This window comes from Equus asinus, chromosome 10 (genome assembly GCF_041296235.1).
Source record: "Equus asinus isolate D_3611 breed Donkey chromosome 10, EquAss-T2T_v2, whole genome shotgun sequence".
Classification (NCBI taxonomy): domain Eukaryota; kingdom Metazoa; phylum Chordata; class Mammalia; order Perissodactyla; family Equidae; genus Equus; species Equus asinus.
In genome coordinates, this window is record NC_091799.1 from 82,360,067 (window position 1) to 82,378,169 (window position 18,103).

At 39.9% G+C, this 18,103-nt stretch overlaps 1 long non-coding RNA gene across 1 annotated transcript in view; it reads left to right on the plus strand.

The window, feature by feature from the left end:
• Positions 1-16,310, plus strand: part of LOC123289621 (uncharacterized) — a 151,048-nt gene extending 134,738 nt beyond the window's left edge. Inside the window, exon 3 of the long non-coding RNA XR_011506591.1 lies at positions 13,931-16,310. This is a non-coding gene — a long non-coding RNA (uncharacterized lncRNA). The remainder of the gene's footprint in view (positions 1-13,930) is intronic.
• The last annotated feature ends 1,793 nt before the right edge of the window (positions 16,311-18,103 follow it).

Genomic DNA, 18,103 nt, shown 5'->3' on the forward strand with positions numbered 1-18,103 from the left:
AAAACATTGTTGAAGAGAGTTCTTGCCATCTTCATTTAGGGCCTTGAGACCCTCAAATCCTTTTAGATAGAGAAGACCTTACAGACAGAGAGGAACTTACAGAGAGGGAAGGTTGGGTAATTAAAGAATCTCATGAGAGGATAAATTGGGTTATGCCAAATTGGGTAATCTTTAATCAAAATATATAATGATCGTTTCAGAAAGATGTTCCTTGGATTAAAATACTGGACCCAGGAGTTCGGTCAGAACGATATCTGGGTTGGTAATAGGCAGTGTTTCATCATGCACGCCAGTGAAAATCTGACTCAAGCAGAAGACAAGCCAAGGGAACAAGCCCTCTTTCTCTGAGAACTCTACCTGTGGCCTATGGCCAAGTACCCTGCTTGACACTTGTCTACCTAAAAACAAATTAGTTGAAACAGGAAACAAAAAACAAATTAATTGTAAGAATATTGACCAAAGCCCTCTTCTATTCCAGGGGCCACGACCCTGCCCTAATTAGCTAACAGGTCACAGAAGGCCAATCATATTATTGTGTCTGAGTCATTACAAAATTGAATGGTTTTAATTAATTAATTCCTTAATTATTTGCACTGGATAATCTTGATTCTTTTTTCCTTTAAATTTTCTTTTTAGTGGAAGGTTGCATTTGTCACTCCTTCATAGCTTGCCCAGTAGTGCAATCACAGACAAAGGGTATTTCAGGTGTTGGGGCCCCTTAGCCAGAACTCACTGTCATCTTTATTGTTCTGGGGAAAGAGAAAATAAACATTCGGAAATGGTGGTGGGTAAGCCAGAGGCTTGGTGTAAGCAGTGGAAGGAAGTGTAGTTAGTTTAAGCACAGAGGAAATCTTTCTTAAAAAAACTTGACTGACTCCTTTAAGAAACAAAAGCCAAAATGCCCTTTGGAGAAGGTGAAACTCTTGGTGACAGTTTGCTTAGCTTTCAGCACAGTCACAAATGCTGGCTGGCTGGGTGAGAGCAGAGGGCTCTGCCAGGATAATGAGTGCTACCCTTGGGGCCTGCCCTGGGCAAATAAGTAAGAAAGTTTGTCTTCAACAGCTGCACCCCCACCTCACCGCCTTGGTCTGCAACCTCTTCCTCAGTCCCATAGTTTCTTTTCTCCACTTTTTCCCCAAAGGCTTAAGGTATTTTAATTACTTGTTTTTTAATTCTTAAAAGCGTTTTGTGTTTTTTGTTTGTTTTTGTTCTTGTGAATTCTTGCTTTTTTTTTTTTAATTGAGCTGACATTCGTTTATAACATGATGTAAATTTCAGGTGTACATCATTTTATTTCCATTTCTGTGTAGACTACATCCTGTTCACCACCCACCCAAAGACTAATTACCACCCGCCCTACTCCCTTCCACTTCCCCTCTGGGAACCTGTCCTTTAAAGTTCTCTAACCAAAAGGGGAAAACAGTGTGGTACACTGAATTCATACTAAGGTGACAGAGTCTCAGGGATTTTGCTGTGTTTTTTTGTTTGCTTTACTCTTTCTGGGGCTCTTTGTACTAGTACTTGAAAAGGACTGTGCTTAACTTAAGGGATTCTCAGATACCTGAGGACCAGTTTGGAAGAGATGAGCAGGCACTTAAGCCAAAGATTAACTGAATGAATGAAATTGTGCAATAGATTCCAATAGGGCTCAAAGCGTTGGATTCCAAATCTTTTCCTGCAGTCTCGAAAAAAGATTATTTCTCTTAAGTAATATATGAAATAGGTTGAATTACTATCTCATCCTGTCTCATTTCATTTTGGATCCTTCCTAGAGGAAATTTATTCTACCGTAAGATTGCATGCTCTGTGGAAGCATGAACTGACAGTGATTTTCATATATGGCGCCTAACCAGCCTTCCATCATCTTTTTCAACTTTTGTTTTTGTTGTTGTTGAAATAGGACTTTATAGAGCTTAGCGTTATACAGAAACTCAACAATATGACCTCTAGAGGTTGCATCTTTTTTGAAGAGATGAAGATGTACTTATGTACTAAAGAGGCAGGTTACAAAGTATGATTTCTGTTACAAAGTATGATTTCTGTCCAAGTAGAGAGGATTCCAGAATAGCCACAAACCATCAGGAAATGCAGAGGCTTCAGCCTAACCTAAAGAAAAAATGCGCCTCAATAAGACTGAAGTCTCTGTCTTACTTTTTTTCGATAATTACAGTTAAATCTTCATTATCCATCTGGGGTGTATTTGAGTAGTACCTCGGGGAAAAGAGAATTGGATTTGTAGACACAAAACCAGGTATTTTTACCTTGTATGCTGCGCCTCTCTAGCTCCTCCAGATCCATTCCACCCCTCTCTGGCGAGTTCTATGCCTGGGAAGCTGACCTTTTTTGACTGCATCATTTGAGATCTTTACTCTCTAGCTTCTGGTTTATTTTGGTCAATGGGAAGCCCTGGTGGGAGAGTGAGGGTGAAAAGAGAGAAGGATCAGCATATGTCTTCACTGGCTTTACCCGACTTTGCCCCAGTTATGGTACCATCCTGTCATGCAGCCCCTCTTCACAGCGGAGCTCTAACCAGGCTCTAGGAACATTGTTCTCTCTTCTTCAGGCCTAGGAGTAGTTGTGCCTTCTTGCTTTTAAGTCCCTGAATGCTTTACTATCCCTTCTTTACCCATTACCCCTGCCCTTCAGTCAATTTTTTTCAGTCAAGCCCTTTAGATATGCTAGCTGTTTCCTGTCAGGACCCTAACAGATACATTCAGCTTCTTGGAGTAGTCAGAGAATGTCTCTGACCTTTTATTTTCTTGATCTACAAAACTGAATGATACTTATATTGTTTACCTTGAAGGATTGTTAAGAAGAGCAATAATGCATGTGAATTTGTAAAGTGTCGTAAAAGTGCCAACTATGAACAGCAAGTCATCAGCTAATGTTGAATCCCAATCAGCGCTCCTCAGATACTTGACATATTTTTCATAACTTCTCCTCATGATAAACTGATACAGGCTTTTGGAATGCAATCTCAGACTGACCATAGGCAAGCAGAAACAGGAAAGGTAATCCTCTACTATGTACATTTCACAGCTAAATATAAGCCATCCTAAGGTTTGCCATGTCACTGCTCCCCTCCTTAGCAGTATGTAATTCAGAGCTGGGAGAGCAATGGAGAACATCTTCACATACCTTTGTTCCAGCCCTGCATTTTTACCCTTGATAATGATTTTGTCAGACACTGTTTCCTCATGGTATGACTTGTGTATGTCTCCCTGCTCTGTGAGATTGAAAACGTTCTTTATAATGTTCCTAAGGATGGGGATCATATCTTATATATTTTTTATTACTCATAGTAACTCACTTACTGTTATCAACTGTGTCATTAGATAAAGTAGACACTTGGGAAATGAATGGCTAGGTATTCGGTGATCACTTGTTGACATTGAGACTCCTAAGCCTTACAATAGACATCTCCTGGTTTTATGTAAGAGTTTGCTCTCCCTGATTAGCATGACCCTCTCTTTGCAGGCATGGAAAGTATTTGTGTAACAAATGAAGATTTTATGGACATCTGTTGTGTTTTATGTGTGTGTTTTATTGTGTGATTTGGCACATGCAGAACTTAAAATTCAAGAGGAGAAACTCTTTCTCCTTTTCCCATCTTACTGGGTTGGAGCCTAGTAAATTATCTTACAAAACAAAATAAATGATGATGAAAACGACTAATGGTTTTCCATCTAGTCTCCCCAAAGCCAATAAAGAAAAGTAGTGCTAGTCCTGAAGACCAAGTAACACAAACCCACATGTTCAGGGGAAACATTCAAATTTTCAGAATAATAGGCCTGGGAATAGTGACTGCTGGTTTCTCCACTGAACCAGCTCTTGAAAGGGCACATGGACAATGGTACAAGAGGTATTTGGCTCACTGATCCTTCCTTTCTTTGTTTTCTTACTTCTGAATAGGCACAATGCACTCCAGAGAACCCTTGCAATTTTTTGTTCCCACATTCTCATTCCTTCGAAAATATAAAGAGAGAAAAATAACTTAGATAATCAGGGACCATATTAAACGCCCTTGGGAGGCCCAGACTGATCCTAGTAATTTCTCTCAGAGAGAGGCTGTATAAAAACAAAATCAACAGCTAGTTGAAGGGATGGTATAAAAGTCCCTTAACTTGCTGAGATCACCAAGGTGTGGGTAAAGTAAAGAAATGCTTAGACACTAAAATATCTTTGGTAAGTTGAAGAAGTAGCCAGCTGTAGAAGACTGTAGGAATACATGTTTGTACCCACAGTATAAAGGTAGAAGAACAGAATAGGGGGGTCATGGGAGCTTAGCAGATGACCAAGAATAACACTTAAGTGCAGAAGTACAGAAGAGAGCACAGGACAACTGGAAAGTTCTAAGAGGAGAATAAAATGTACAAACATGTTAAATTTCTAAATTATTTGGTGCAAACAGTAATGCCAGAGGAGTTTAGGAAATAGAGCAATTAAAATGGAAGGAATCATCAAAGAACATTCCTTGCAGGAGATAAGCCTGAAATTGGCCTCTGAAGGGTTGGATTGGTGAAAAGCAGAAGAATGGGACTGATGAAATGCCACATACCTTCCCATGGGAAGATTTATACATTAAAGCAAAGAAAATTATTCAAATAGAATGTCCACTAAAAAGTAATGAGGTGATGTTGAAAAGTCTTCTCTTCTACATTCCCCTTCTGATACACACAGATCCCTGGGCAAAGAGACTTGGTCCTCAGATGGTCAGTGGTGGTGAGGCAGAGGAAGCAGTCACTCAGGGTTTTCTTAATGGGGAGGATGAAAGGAGTGTCTTAGTTTGCTCAGGGTGTCATCACAATACCATATACTGGCTGCTTTAAACAGAAACTTATTTCTCATAGTTCTGGAGGCTGAGAAGTCCAAGATCAAGGTGCCAGCAAAGTAGGTTTTGTTCTGAGGCCTCTTCTCTTGGCTTATAGGCTTCTGCTCTCTCCTGATGTGGTCATGTGACCTCTTCTTTGTGGAAGCTTGGAAAGAGAGTGAGCTCAGGTCTCTTGCTCTATTATAAGGACAATAATCCCATCATGGGGGCCCCATCATCATGACCATATCTAAACTTAATTGTGTCTCAAAGACCCTATGTACAGATACCATCACATTAAGAGTTAGGACTTTACCACGTGAATTTTGGGGGGACCCAAACATTCAGTCCGTAACATCGAGTAAGTCAGTTGCATGAAAGGGAACTAATTAAGGGCATCAGGAGAAGCTGTCATGTGAGAGAAGGAAAAAGTAGACACAGAGTGAGGGGAATAGTATAATCCTCACTACATGGCTACTTAAGAAACTGGGCCCAGAGAAATAAATGAGAAGTTGTGACCTAAGAGTATAATTGACCAGCCATAGGAACTGACTAGGGACTGCCTAACAGACAAAAGAATCAGAAGGTGCAAAAGGTAATTGGCTTGGGAAAATATGATGTGGGGTCTGATTTTTCCATCTAGAATTCAGATAGAATTAATTTCAGGGAAGGAGAAGATTATAAAGTCACTTCAGGATGTTTTGGTTGCCAGGGAAGGACGCTGTAGGGCTATATCGGAAATAACCTTTCCCATAAAGGCCAGGAATTAATAGCAAAGAGACAGCTGCAGAGTGAGTGCAGAATGATCCAAGTTCAAAGAGGTGGAGTGCTGGAGCAGAGACCTGGAGTATGAAAGGAGGCGACTGTGTTGTACTTAGTGAAAATGGCAGAAATGGTGAAAGATTAACACTCTGGTAGAGGGCAAGGATGTTTTTATAGAGTGGGCTAAGAGTCTTGACCTAACCATAACCTAAAGTGCTGATGAGATATCCTGGGAACAGATCGTGACATAGACCAAGATGAGACATCGGTAGAGATCATAGTCACCTAGGATCTCTTACTTCTAAGCACAATCTCATTGTAGACAGGAGTAGCCTTTCATGTAATACCTTTGAAATTCTATTACTTTCAAATATCCATCTTCTTTCTTTTCTAAGTCAGCTCCTAAAGAAGACAGTGGCAAATAGAAGGGCAGCTGAACTCCTGGGGGCCTAATACAAAGAGGAAGAAATTAATACAATTGATGAATTTATGGACTGGTTTCTCTTATTACAGTGTGGTGTACCTCAAATATTAAACCAATTCACACATAATTAGTGCATTCTAGAGCGACACTCTAGCACGCATACTCTTCATTTGTCCAAATGGGCATTATCATAATATTAATAATAAATTCATGATAAAAAGCACTCATTGAAAAAATCCACCAACAAAAGAATTTGAAACTATATAAATTTAAGGCAATGTGAGCTATAAAAGTTTAAATTTGTGTTCTTCTTACTCCTTCCTCTAAATGTGTTGTCTTAATTGCAATAAATGCCACAAATAGTTTTTCAAGGCTTTATAAAAAATAGTCAAACTCTGTACTCCTGCTGGACGTGTGGAATCTACAGTACACTGTGACCTCATTCTGAGCTAGTAAAATCTGGATAATTTAAGGTAGTTTGAGTAAATGGAGAAAACATATATACACATACCCTCGTGTGTGTATGTTTCTTTTTTCCATCAAATTTTGAACTATTTTTCCCAGCCTTTGCCCTACCATCACTCCCATTTCTCTATCTGTCTATTTGCTGGGATTCAGAGCCAATCTCAGTGATTGTGGAGTTGCAAGTCTTATCTCTAGAGCAGCCAGTGTAAATTAGAATTTGAACCCTACAAGCCAAAGGCTGACAAACAGTCTCAGAATGTAGTGTGTCTGCCAATGTCTGTTACTTGAGGATAGATGGATTTGGTTCTGATGTGATCATTTTCTATTGGCAGTAGGAAGCTGTTATGAGACAGAGGGTGCTGGGAAACAAACAAGGCATTTGCTTATTCTCAAATCAGAAATTCCAGAACTTCTGTATCTAGAATGATTATTTTTTACATTAAAAATGAAAGCATTATCAAAAATGGTACATTTGAATTTTATACATGTCCTCTGCTAAAACCTTTTAGCTGCCCCATCAAAAGAGGATTCTTGAAAAACATACACAAATAGATGACCACAAAGAGGGCAACAGGTCAGATAAAACCAAGGTCAGAGCAGAGTGAATCCAGGCCTCCCCTCACCTCCTTGCCCTTCTGGACAGGCTTGCTCAGTTTCCTGATCTCTGTCATGAAAAGTGGCACAAACAGACCTGGAGAGTTTTAGAACACAGAGCGTACCCAGGCCATGCTAGGTGAGGCAAGTGTTCCACCTCAATTTTTTTATATGTTTTTAATTCGTCACAGAAGAACCTTGGCCATTTTTAGTTGAGTATGTATGAGGGTGAGGAGGTGAGCATACTTTCATGCTTGGGCCTTCCAGCTTTTGAGTCCTGCTGATGGCAACAGAGTGGGTAAATTTGTTCAGGACAAAACTGGAGTGTGTGTGTGTGTGTGTGTGTGTGTGTTTTGAAACTTTGAGTGGAAAATTAATATTACGGTATAATTTTTTGTTTTATAAAGTCTTGGTATTTCCATGGCTATCTATTTCCTTCTAAAATGATGTCATTTATATAAATTGCAATCAAAACCTGACGGTACCTAGAAAAGAGCCCTGAGGCTTCTCAACCAGGCTTGGTTCTAGGAGATACAGTCAAGCGAAGTAAAGGATGTTTTCCACGTAATTCCTTTCCTATCAAAATTGAACTCTAAATACTAAAGTACAGCTATTACTAAACATACGTCTAAAACTTGGCGTTTATAAAATCTGCCAAGGATTATCTACATAGCACTGATTCTCTTCAGAATATTGATGCAGTCAATAAGGAACCTAAACTGTATGTTAATTGGCTTTGAAATTCTTTGTAGAAAAATAAAGAACTTGTGCAGAGGAATGGGGGAGGTAGGTAGAATCAGAAAGAATAGGATATGGGGAGTGAATACTGATTATGTAGAGGGATTAATAAAAAAAAAAAAGATTTTCTGGACTGTGGTGTTTGACCAGAATACTAGGGAATGGCAAGTGATAAAGTATTTCTGGATAGCCAAGAAAAAATATTTTCAGAGGATTGCTAATGATTTAGAGGCTTTAGACTGATTCTTGAAAGGAGGCCAGATAGAAAAAGAAGATATCATAAGTGTCACACAGGAAGAGCTGTAGTGGAAATGCTGTCCAGCTATTCTCAGCTGTCACCTGGCTCATACTATCTCTGCAAGTGTGTCTCCCACGACTGCTTCGAAAGCCCCCCATCCCCAAACCACACCGAACTACGTAGAGTTCCCTAAATATAACATCAAGTACCTTTTTACTTCATGCTTTCTCTCCTGGGAAGCTCTTTCCTCCTTTGACTGCAGGGCAAACTCTACTTATTTTTGAAGACTTAGTTCAAATATCTCTTTTTCCATGAAGCCATCCCTGACGCCCTGCAAAAGTTTAGTTTGTATTGCACTTATTGTACTGTCGAAATTATATGTTTATGCGTCTTCTCGTCTAGCATGTTCAAAACAGGCAGAGACTGTCTTAGTCATCTTTTTATGTGCCTAAATTATAGTAAGTGTTCAATAAATTCTTGTTAAACAAATAACTGAATACTGAGTTTCATGACTTCAGAAATAGATATGACTGTTTTTCTTGATAAATTGTGAACAAAATAGAGATCATTGGATCAAGTGACAGTGGATTTGTGGTTGTTTAAACCACTCACTAGCCCGGAGGGTGACTGGGCAATATGAATCGGGAGAAAAGTCTCCAGTGAGAGACTTTAGGACTTTGTCTTAAACTTAATCCTATACAGCATAATCAGTGACTTAAGGAAAGAAATAAAAGAATATTAGAATTAATTAATTGCATTTATTCAATTCCTGGTAGTCTTTAAAGTTTTAAAGTTCTGGAGTTCCTACGGTATGCTATGCGCCTCACTCTATCAGCCAATAAATTAGTTTTGTGGCTTATACCTTACTCCTTTTTTTGAGTTGGGCTATTAGTTTGATTTTCCAGAGGCTGAGAATCCCTGTTTGAACTAAAAAGAAAAACAAAAAAGTAATAAAACTTAAGTTTCTTAATTTATAATGGCAAGATGTCTCTCTCCTGGTCTTTGTTCTTTTCTCCTTAACATTGTCTAAGCATCAGTAACTTGTTGAAAACTACAGATCTTGGTTTTTCTTTTTCTTTAGTGTATTTTGTTAAATAAGACACAAGACACTGATTTTCTTCAAGATTTTGGATAGCTTTTGGAGTCCAGTGGGAAATGTTAGCAGATAAAAATAATAATCATAAACCCTTACATTATTGAGAACAGTCAGACTCTTCTGGAAAATATGTGAGTTCCTTCACTTAAGAAGCCTACTGTTGGAAAATAAAGAAAAGAAAACCACACTCTTATGTGGTCCTGTTGGCCCAGAATATAGACAAAGCCATTAATTCTGAGGTCTTGCTAGTGTTACCATCTCAAATCTGTTTTCTCCAGGCCACAGAGAGGAACCCAGTGTCTGGGTCTAAAGACTGATTTGCACAAATAGCAATGGATATGAAAGAGAAACACGGTTTATTCATAGCTTTAGAGCCAACAGGGACTTAAGACATCATCTGGCTTAGAGATTTCCAGACCCGACTGCTCGTTAGAATCACCTGGAGAGCTTTTAAAACACAGATTTCTGGTCCTCATCCCCTGAGATGTTCTGGGCGGGGGATCTAGATGGTTAGATTTATTAAAGCCTCCAGGTAGTTTGGTACCCAGCCAGGCTTGGAAACCGCTGATCTGGTTAAGCCTCCCTGATTTCCAGATGCATAAACTGAGGCACAGAAGGTGAAGTGACACAGCTCCAGGTTGGCAGAGCCAGCAACAGAACCCAGTGCTCCAGATGTGCAGTCTTCCGTGCATCCGTATTAAATCACAGAGGCATAGACAGTATTTTCAGCTGCCTATTTGATATTTTAAGTGGTGTTTCATAGTCATAGGGAGCAGTGGAATAATAAGGGGAAAAATATCTAATTCAAACCAAAGACTCGAAGACTGCTATGAGATTCTGGTGAAGCGGTTAATTAGCGTTTCATAAACTGTGAAGTAGTGTAGCAATATACATATAATAGGGTATGTGCAGGGGAGCAAAATTGTCATATGAAAAATCTTGAAGAGGAAAATAAAAACACTTTGAATGAAGTTGACGGTGCATTGAAATTGCTCCTACCTTTCCCGTCTCAGTTAGAGAGGCATGGTGTACAGGCGAGCAGCATGATCTTTATATAGGTGCTTTCTATCTGTGGTTTGTGTTGTTCTCTGAGAAGTGTGGACCAAACGTTGAAACCTGAGTTTAAGCTCTTCTAATTATTTGCTGCTCGAGTCTTCTGAATCCCAATTCTGTCATTTGTTAAGTTGGGTGATTAACGAGGATTACAAAAGTTTGTTCTGGATTGAATATTTTGTGATTTTTTATCTCTCTGCTGACTTTGCAAATCTCTTTACCATCTTGATTTCTCCTTTTCTGATTCTCCTTTGAGACATTCTTCATTTTCATCTCATTTCCTACTCTTTTATTTTTTAATTCAAGAAATATTTATTAAACTTCTTTTTGTATATGTTACTCTGCCAAGTACTTAGCATGTAAAAATGAAGAGTATAGTGTTCCTGACCTTAAAGAACTCACGTTCTAGCTGGGAAGAGAGCCAGGTAATAAGCACATTATGATAAAAATATGATAAGGACTATGATAGTGACATTTGCAAAGTGTGCTGCAAGCATGTGGGAGGAAAAGATTAATTCTTACATGGGAACGGAACATGCATGGGGTTGTTGTTGAAGGCTTGTAGAGGTAGGGGCGTTTGAGGTGGATGTATAGAATGAGTAAGAGGTATCAGGAAGAGCATTTCAGGTGAAGTATGAATGAAAGTATGAAAGTGCCTACTGTGTTCAGGGAATGACCAGTAAATCTAGAGTGGGGACTACAGTTTGGTAGAGAATGTGGGATACTTGGATTAGGGAAGGAAAATTAAAAGAAAGACTCAGATAAAAGTGGAGAAACATGGCAAGATTTGGATTTTAGAAAGATTGCTGTGACAGCTATGTGGTTGTGTTGAAGGGGAGAGGGAAACCAGTCAGAAAGTCTTGTGAGTGATTATGGCCGCAGATGAAGAGAATCAGGAGTAAGACAGTAGCATTGGGGTTAGAGAGCAAAGGAGATGTAAGAGAGACAGTCAGAGGCAGAAGTTATGGAATGGGGTGACTAGCTATAGTGAATAATGGAGAAGATGACTTTGAGTTTTCTAATTTGGACAACTGTGGACTGTAGTAGGTAATAGATTTTTAGGGACATGGTAAACAAGAGATACATGTTAGTTACCCAGCTGGAATGTCCAGCGAGCTGTTTGAAACATAAGTTTGCTGTACAGGAGAAAGAAGGAATGGGAATAGATAGGCGTGCTGGGGTGAATGTTTAGAGAGAGAAGATTCTCCAAGATAGTACCAACATTTGAGTAGGTGGAGGAACAAGAGTCAAGGAAAGAGAGTAAGAAGTAACAGGAGAGAGAGAAAGACAAAACGAAACAGGAGGATGATGCTGTAGCAGTCAATGAAAGATTGTCCAAGCAGGGTAGTTCATTCCGTTAGATGGAAACTGAAAAGGGACCATTAGATTAGACTATTGAGGGGTTCGTTGTGTCAGCTTTGTGAGAAGTTTAGTGACGTGATAGCAGCAGAAGCTAGACTGCTCCAGATTGAAGAATGAAGGGAAAATGAGGGCATGGGAGCAGCAAGTGTAGATCACTCAGGTGGTGACAGAAAAAAGAATGATAATATGATGACTTGAGAGAATGGTTTTTTAGGAAAGTGAGCGACTTTAGCAAGGTTCTTCCTGAAGTTAAATTATTGTAACCACTGACAACAAAGAAGCAAATCTGCATGTAGTCTAATGATTTTTTTCTTTCCTCTCTTCTCATTTCCTTTCCTCCTTTGGGTTTACTTTAATCCAGGCCTTTCTCTTTTGCAGAGGGATAATACTGATGCCAATTTCTAAAGGGTCATTCACTATGGAAGGCCCTATGCCACCCGGTTCCCCTTTATCTCTTTCTCTTGCTCCCTCCTCTCCAGCCATGCTGGCTCCATTGCTTTTGCTCAAGTGTACTAAACATGCTCCCATCTAAGAGACTCTGAGTTTGCTATATCTTCTTCCTAAAATGCCCTTCCACCATATATCCACGTGGTTCAGCTTTCACTTCATTCCAGTCTCTGCTCAAATATCACTTCATCACAAAAGACTTCCCTGGCCATCCTATATGCCCCTCCCTCTATCCTCTTACCTGCTGTATTTTCCTTTATATGCTCATCACTACTTGACCTCTGATATATATATATTTGTTTATTGTCTGTTTCCACCTACTGTGGAATATGAGCTATAAAAGTACAAGTTCTTTATCCCCAGATCCTATAATACTGTGTGGTTCATAGTAGGCATTCAATAAACACTTTTTAAAGAATACCTATGCAGGATGGGTTTAGTTGAGAACCTGGCTAGAGTATTTATTTGTACTCATTTTTTCTTATATGAAGGTAATATTAGGGTGACTTCCTGGAATCCTAGGTATAAGATAGTAAGTTTTATCTTCTTGCCTAGTTGATGTTTTTGTTGTTGTTCTTGCTTTCTTCATACTTTAAATGCATATACGAATGTAGATCAGAAAGATGATACATATCGATGAGCAACAGTCTGGGTTCTTACTGAGTATATCTCATGAAATGCTGATTAATTGGTTGATAATTTTGCTTAAACTGCGAGGTGTATGTCTGTGTGTGTGTGTGTTTGTGGGTGTGTTGGTAGATAGGAAGAAGGGAGGGGCATACTGGAAAGAGATGTTTCCAAAGAAATAGCAGTATCTAATTCATCTAGAATTTATGGACATGGGGCTGGCCCCGTGGCTGAGTGGTTAAGTTCACACGCTCTGCTTTGGTGGCCCAGGGTTTCGCTGGTTTAGATCCTGGGCGCAGACATGGCATGACTCTTCAGGCCACGCTGAGGTGGCATCCCACCTGCCACAACTAGAAGGACCCACAACTAAAATATGCAACTATGTACTGGGGGGATTTGGGGAGAAAAAGCAGAAAAAAATAGAAGATTGGTGACAGTTGTTAGCTCAGGTGCCAATCTTTAGGAAAAAAAAAAGAATTTATGCACGTATTAGATGAATAAAGCTTATAGATGCACTTGCAAATTTTTGATTCAACAAGTATTTTTGAACAACATGCAAGGCCCTATGGGAAGAGAGGCACAGAATCCCTTATATTAGATGATTTACAGTCGAGTGAGAGATACAGGTTTATATGGTCACCCTGAGCTATGCTACAAGGCTGAGAGGACCCAGAGCTGCCACAGGAAAGCCAAGTGCTCTCAGAGTAAGCAGAGTGGAGAATGAAGTGCAAACTAATAGAGGTGACTATGTGACTACGTGACTTATTAGCCACGGGCTGCCAACAGTTAAGTGATGAGCGCATTTAAGGTTAATCAGGGAAGGCTTCAGAGGGGAGGAGCACCCATTCAATATATCCTCCGTGCCCTACTTCTGGCAACCAGACAGACGCTACTCTCTGCAAGGCTGCCCCTTGTCAAATGAGGAGTAACCCTAGAGGATATGCATATGGCTCTTTATGTTCTCTAAACTCTTTACAAGGTTTCTAGTAGTTGAATACGGCCAGCGAAGGAAAGAGGTACTGGGTTAGGATGTTTGTTGTCTACTAGGGAAGTAAGCTAAGAACCTGCCTAACTGTCTTATGGTATGAGGAGCATGCTGGGTGATTTTACCATTGTCAGGCAGTGTCTCGGAAGGAATTCACATGGGCCCCGAATACCTTTGAAGGCAGGAAAGCCTGAGGAAGGACGTGGGTTTTTAGCTGTTTTACCACTCCCCCAACCCCCCACCCCTCAGGATGAGAAAAGGTTATCATTCCTTGGTTTTCAAGGTTTTCTCTCAGGAATATCTTTTCCTTTTTTCTGTTTATGCCGCAGGCCCAGACAAAGGCACTCAGTGCTCCAGTTCTGCGACAGGGACCCTCCAGCTGCAGTGCATGGGGAGCTGCGTGAGTCAGCCTGGCATGGACCGTCTTATGTCGTAATTACAGAAAAGGAAACAAGATTGCTTCAGATTTATAAAAACTGGAAGGTCCTATTGCTGCACGTGAACAGATTCTGTTCCAGGATCCCGTGCCTCCAGTAACCCATGCTTTCATTTTAACATGGAACAAAAGCGAACTTTATAAGCTTGCCTGTCTAAAGGGAATATGCCCCTGCTCTTTAGCCTTTTGCTTCAGGGAGTTAGAGGAATGAGTGCGAAGTGAGGGTGTGAAAAAGAGGCTAGACACAGCAGTGCTGCCTGCTGAATTATTTTCCATCTGGAGGAAAGGCTGTTGCTTTCAGTATATTCCTCAAAGGAAAAAAGAATGGTAGTGAACTCAATCAAGTTTCGATATTACCTTGTAGTAGATTTAATAAGAAGGAAAATGACTTGAGTCACAGTGCTGAGGGCTTGGGCAAGGCCCAGTGTATTGGGATGATCTGATGCACTCTTTCCTGGATTTATCTGAATCTTTGCAGAAAGAAGAGAAGGGGTTGGAGCACCATGTTGGTCCTGACAGTAGTAGAAAGAGGGAGGTGTATGAAAAATGCGGCACGCATGCGTATGGTGGAGACGGGCATAGCCACACGTATTGGAGACAGTTTAGCACACTAGTTAGGAGTATAGGTGCTGATAATAAACAGCTTGGGCTCAAGAGTTTTCTCTTGCTAGCTGTAGGCCTTGGGCAAATTACTCAGCCTCTTGAAGTTTCTGTTAACCTCTCTGAGTTTACTGTTCCTCATCTGTAAGGTTGGGATAATAGTGCTACAAATCTCATAAGGGTTTTTGAGTATTAACTTGAGATGATTCATGTAAAGCACTCAGCCTATAATAAGGGAATCGTTATGATGAGTAAATATATCCACTGCAGATGACATTGCTGTTAGATGAAGGTAAGGACCTCAACGTGATGAATGGATTTGGTGAGCAGGGCAGTGGAGGTAATTATCTTCCTTTACTTCTTTTTCTGTTACTGATACTACCATTAATAATATAGTTTCCAATAATTTTGAACCTATTAAATGTCAGACAGAGTTCTGGAATTTTTGTGTGTGTCTGTGTGAGGAAGATTGGCCCTGAGCTAACATCTTTGCCAGTCTCCCCTACTTTACGTGTGAGATGCTGCCCAAAAAGCATGCCTTGATAAGTGGTGGCTATGTCCATGTCCAGGATCTGAAACTGGCGAATCCCAGGCCACTGAAGTGGAGCACGCGAACTTAACTGCTATGCCACTAGGCCAGGCCCCTCAAGGATACTTATTTTATACTTCAAGTGGTAATCTAATATTATTTTATTCATTTTGTTGCTCAAATTCTTCCAGCTTTGGCCATTAGGAGTTCTTTCAGTTGGCTCATATGTTCCTTTGACCTCCCCCCCCATATTTTTCTGTTTTTTAGCCATCTTTTATTTTCTGGCATTCCAGGGGATTCCCAGCTCATCTTGTATATTTCCTGCCTCTGTCCTAGAATCAACCATTTCTCTAAGGGGCCTGGTTTCTCTTATTGGAGAGTGCAATTAGAAACCAAGATCTGAGTACTATGTGTGCTCATCGCTATTGGGATGTTATTGCTTTTAGGCCCTCTCAGCTGCAGAGCAAGGAAATATGTGCATGTATACTAACCTTCATATATATACATATCCATAAATTTTTCTTCCTATGTGTATCCGTCTGTATCTATATCAAGGTAAACATGAGTTCATATCAATGTCTCCAACTCTCATCCATTACTAATGGATCATTTCCTTGCTTATCTGTAATCACCTGCTCAAACAGTGAGAAACCTAGCTTCCATCTTTGGCTATGCATTCACTTAATTGTTCAATTCCAGTATACATGTATAGTGGTTTCAAAATGTTAACCTGTACCCCACGGGGACACAACATTATCAATTAGAGTACAGTGCTTACGAATGGTTCTTTTTGCCTTTAATCTTACAGAGTCTACTCATTTACAAAGTTATTTAGATCACTACCTTTCCCCCACATTCAGTGAAGTTGTTTCATTCATTTGTAACACAGTGTGGTTGGTGGATCATATGTTAAAACTATGTTTAGCTTTGTAAGAAATTGCCAAACTATCTTCCAAAGTGTCTGTACCATTTTACCTTCCTACCAGCAATGAATGAGAGTTCCTGTTGTTTTGCAACCTCATCAGCAATTGATGTTGTCATTTTTTTGAATTTTAGATATTCTAGTAGGTATGTAGTAGTATGTTGTTGTTTTATTTGCATTTCCATAACAGAAAATGATGTTGAGCATTTTTCATATGTTTATTTGCCATCTGTATATCTTCTTTCATGAGATGTCTCTTTAGATCTTTTATCCTTTTTTAAATTGGGTTATTTATTTTTCTATTACATTATTGAATTTTAAGAGTTCTTTGTAAATTTTGGATACAAGTATTTAATTAAATATTGTATTTTATAAAACTAAAAGTTTGTATATCATATTAAGATATATCCTTAGAATAGATCTGGAGTATTAATATGTTCATGTTCATTTTACTCTTTTTCTTTTGGTGAGGAAGATGGGCCTGGAGCTAACATCTGTTGCCAATCCTACTCTTTTTGCTTGAGTAAGATTGTCCCTGAGCTAACGTCCATTTCAGTCTTCCTCTATTTTGTATGTGAGATGCCACCACAGCATGGCTCAAAGAGTAGTATGTGGGTCTGCACCCAGGATCTGAACCTGCGAGCCTGGGCCACTGAAGCAGAGCATGTGAACTTAACCACTACACCACTGGGCTGCCCCTTATGTTTGCTTTACAATGAAGAAAATGAGTCTCAGAGATAGTAGCTTGCCTAAGATCACTCCTATGTGTTGAGTTGCATCCCCCTAAAAAAGACTTGTTCATGTCCTTGTCCTTAGTACCTCAAATTGTGACCTAAATTAGAAATAGAATCACTATAGATATTATGTGTTAAGTTAAGATGAGATCGTACTGTGGTGGGTGGGCTCCTAAAATCTGGTGTCCTTACAAGAAGATGCCCAGGTGAAGGCAGAGATGTACAGGGAGAATGCCATGTTATGACAAAGAGATTGGAGTTATACAGCTGCAAGTCAAAAAGCACCAAAGATAGCCTGTAAGCCAGCAGAAGCTAGGAAGAGGCAGGAAGGATTCCTCTACAGATTTCAAAGGGAGCATGGCCCACTGACACCTTGATTTTGGACTTCGAGCCTCCAGAACTGTGAGGTAACAAATTTCTGTTGTTTTAAGCTACCCAGCTTGTGGTATTCTGTTATGATAGCCCCAGGAAACTAATATACAGTCACTCAGCTAGTAAGTGACAGAAATAGAATTTGAAATGTACTCTATGTTAATCCACGTCCCATGTTCTTTTCTAAATAGAGAAATAATTGGAGTGTTAGGCTAGATGTCTATAAATATGACTTTCTTGTCGGTTGAAGTATAGGCAGTGATTGATAATCACAGGAGTAGATACAGTCTGGTTGGAAATGGGGCTGGCTAAATTTGAGCAACTAAGGATGAAGTTAAGGCATATAGTTGTTCAATCTTGCCTAGTTCTGCCTCATCCCACTCAACACTGTTCCTTAGTCTAATTACCTCCACAGGCAAATGACAAGAAGTAAGTCAGTCCAGTGGATTAGGAAGAAGTAAGCAGAGATTATTTTCATTTCAGGGTTGGAGGGGAAGGAGAGAGTAGTTGGACATCCTATATCCTCTATAATGAGCTCAGGGATTGCTAGGTCTGTCATTTCCTTCTTTGGAGGTTCCTAAAATCATTCCTAAATTATTCAATGAGTGCTAAATATGTTCTGGGCACCTTGGAGAGGTGATAACTGTAAAATAAATATAAGTTCCAGTCCCAGTAGTCAAGGCTGAACTCTCCCCAATCTCCCCCTGTATTCCTTATCTCACTTATTGGGTTTATCTCACATGTAGTTTCTCATATTAAAAAATCAAAGTTGAGGCCGGCCAGGTGGCATAGAGATTAAGTTTGCACACTCCACTTCAGCAGCCCGGGGTTCACTGGTTTGGATCCCAGATGCAGACCCAGCACCGCTTGTCAAGCCATGCTGTGGCACCATCCCACATAAAATAGAGG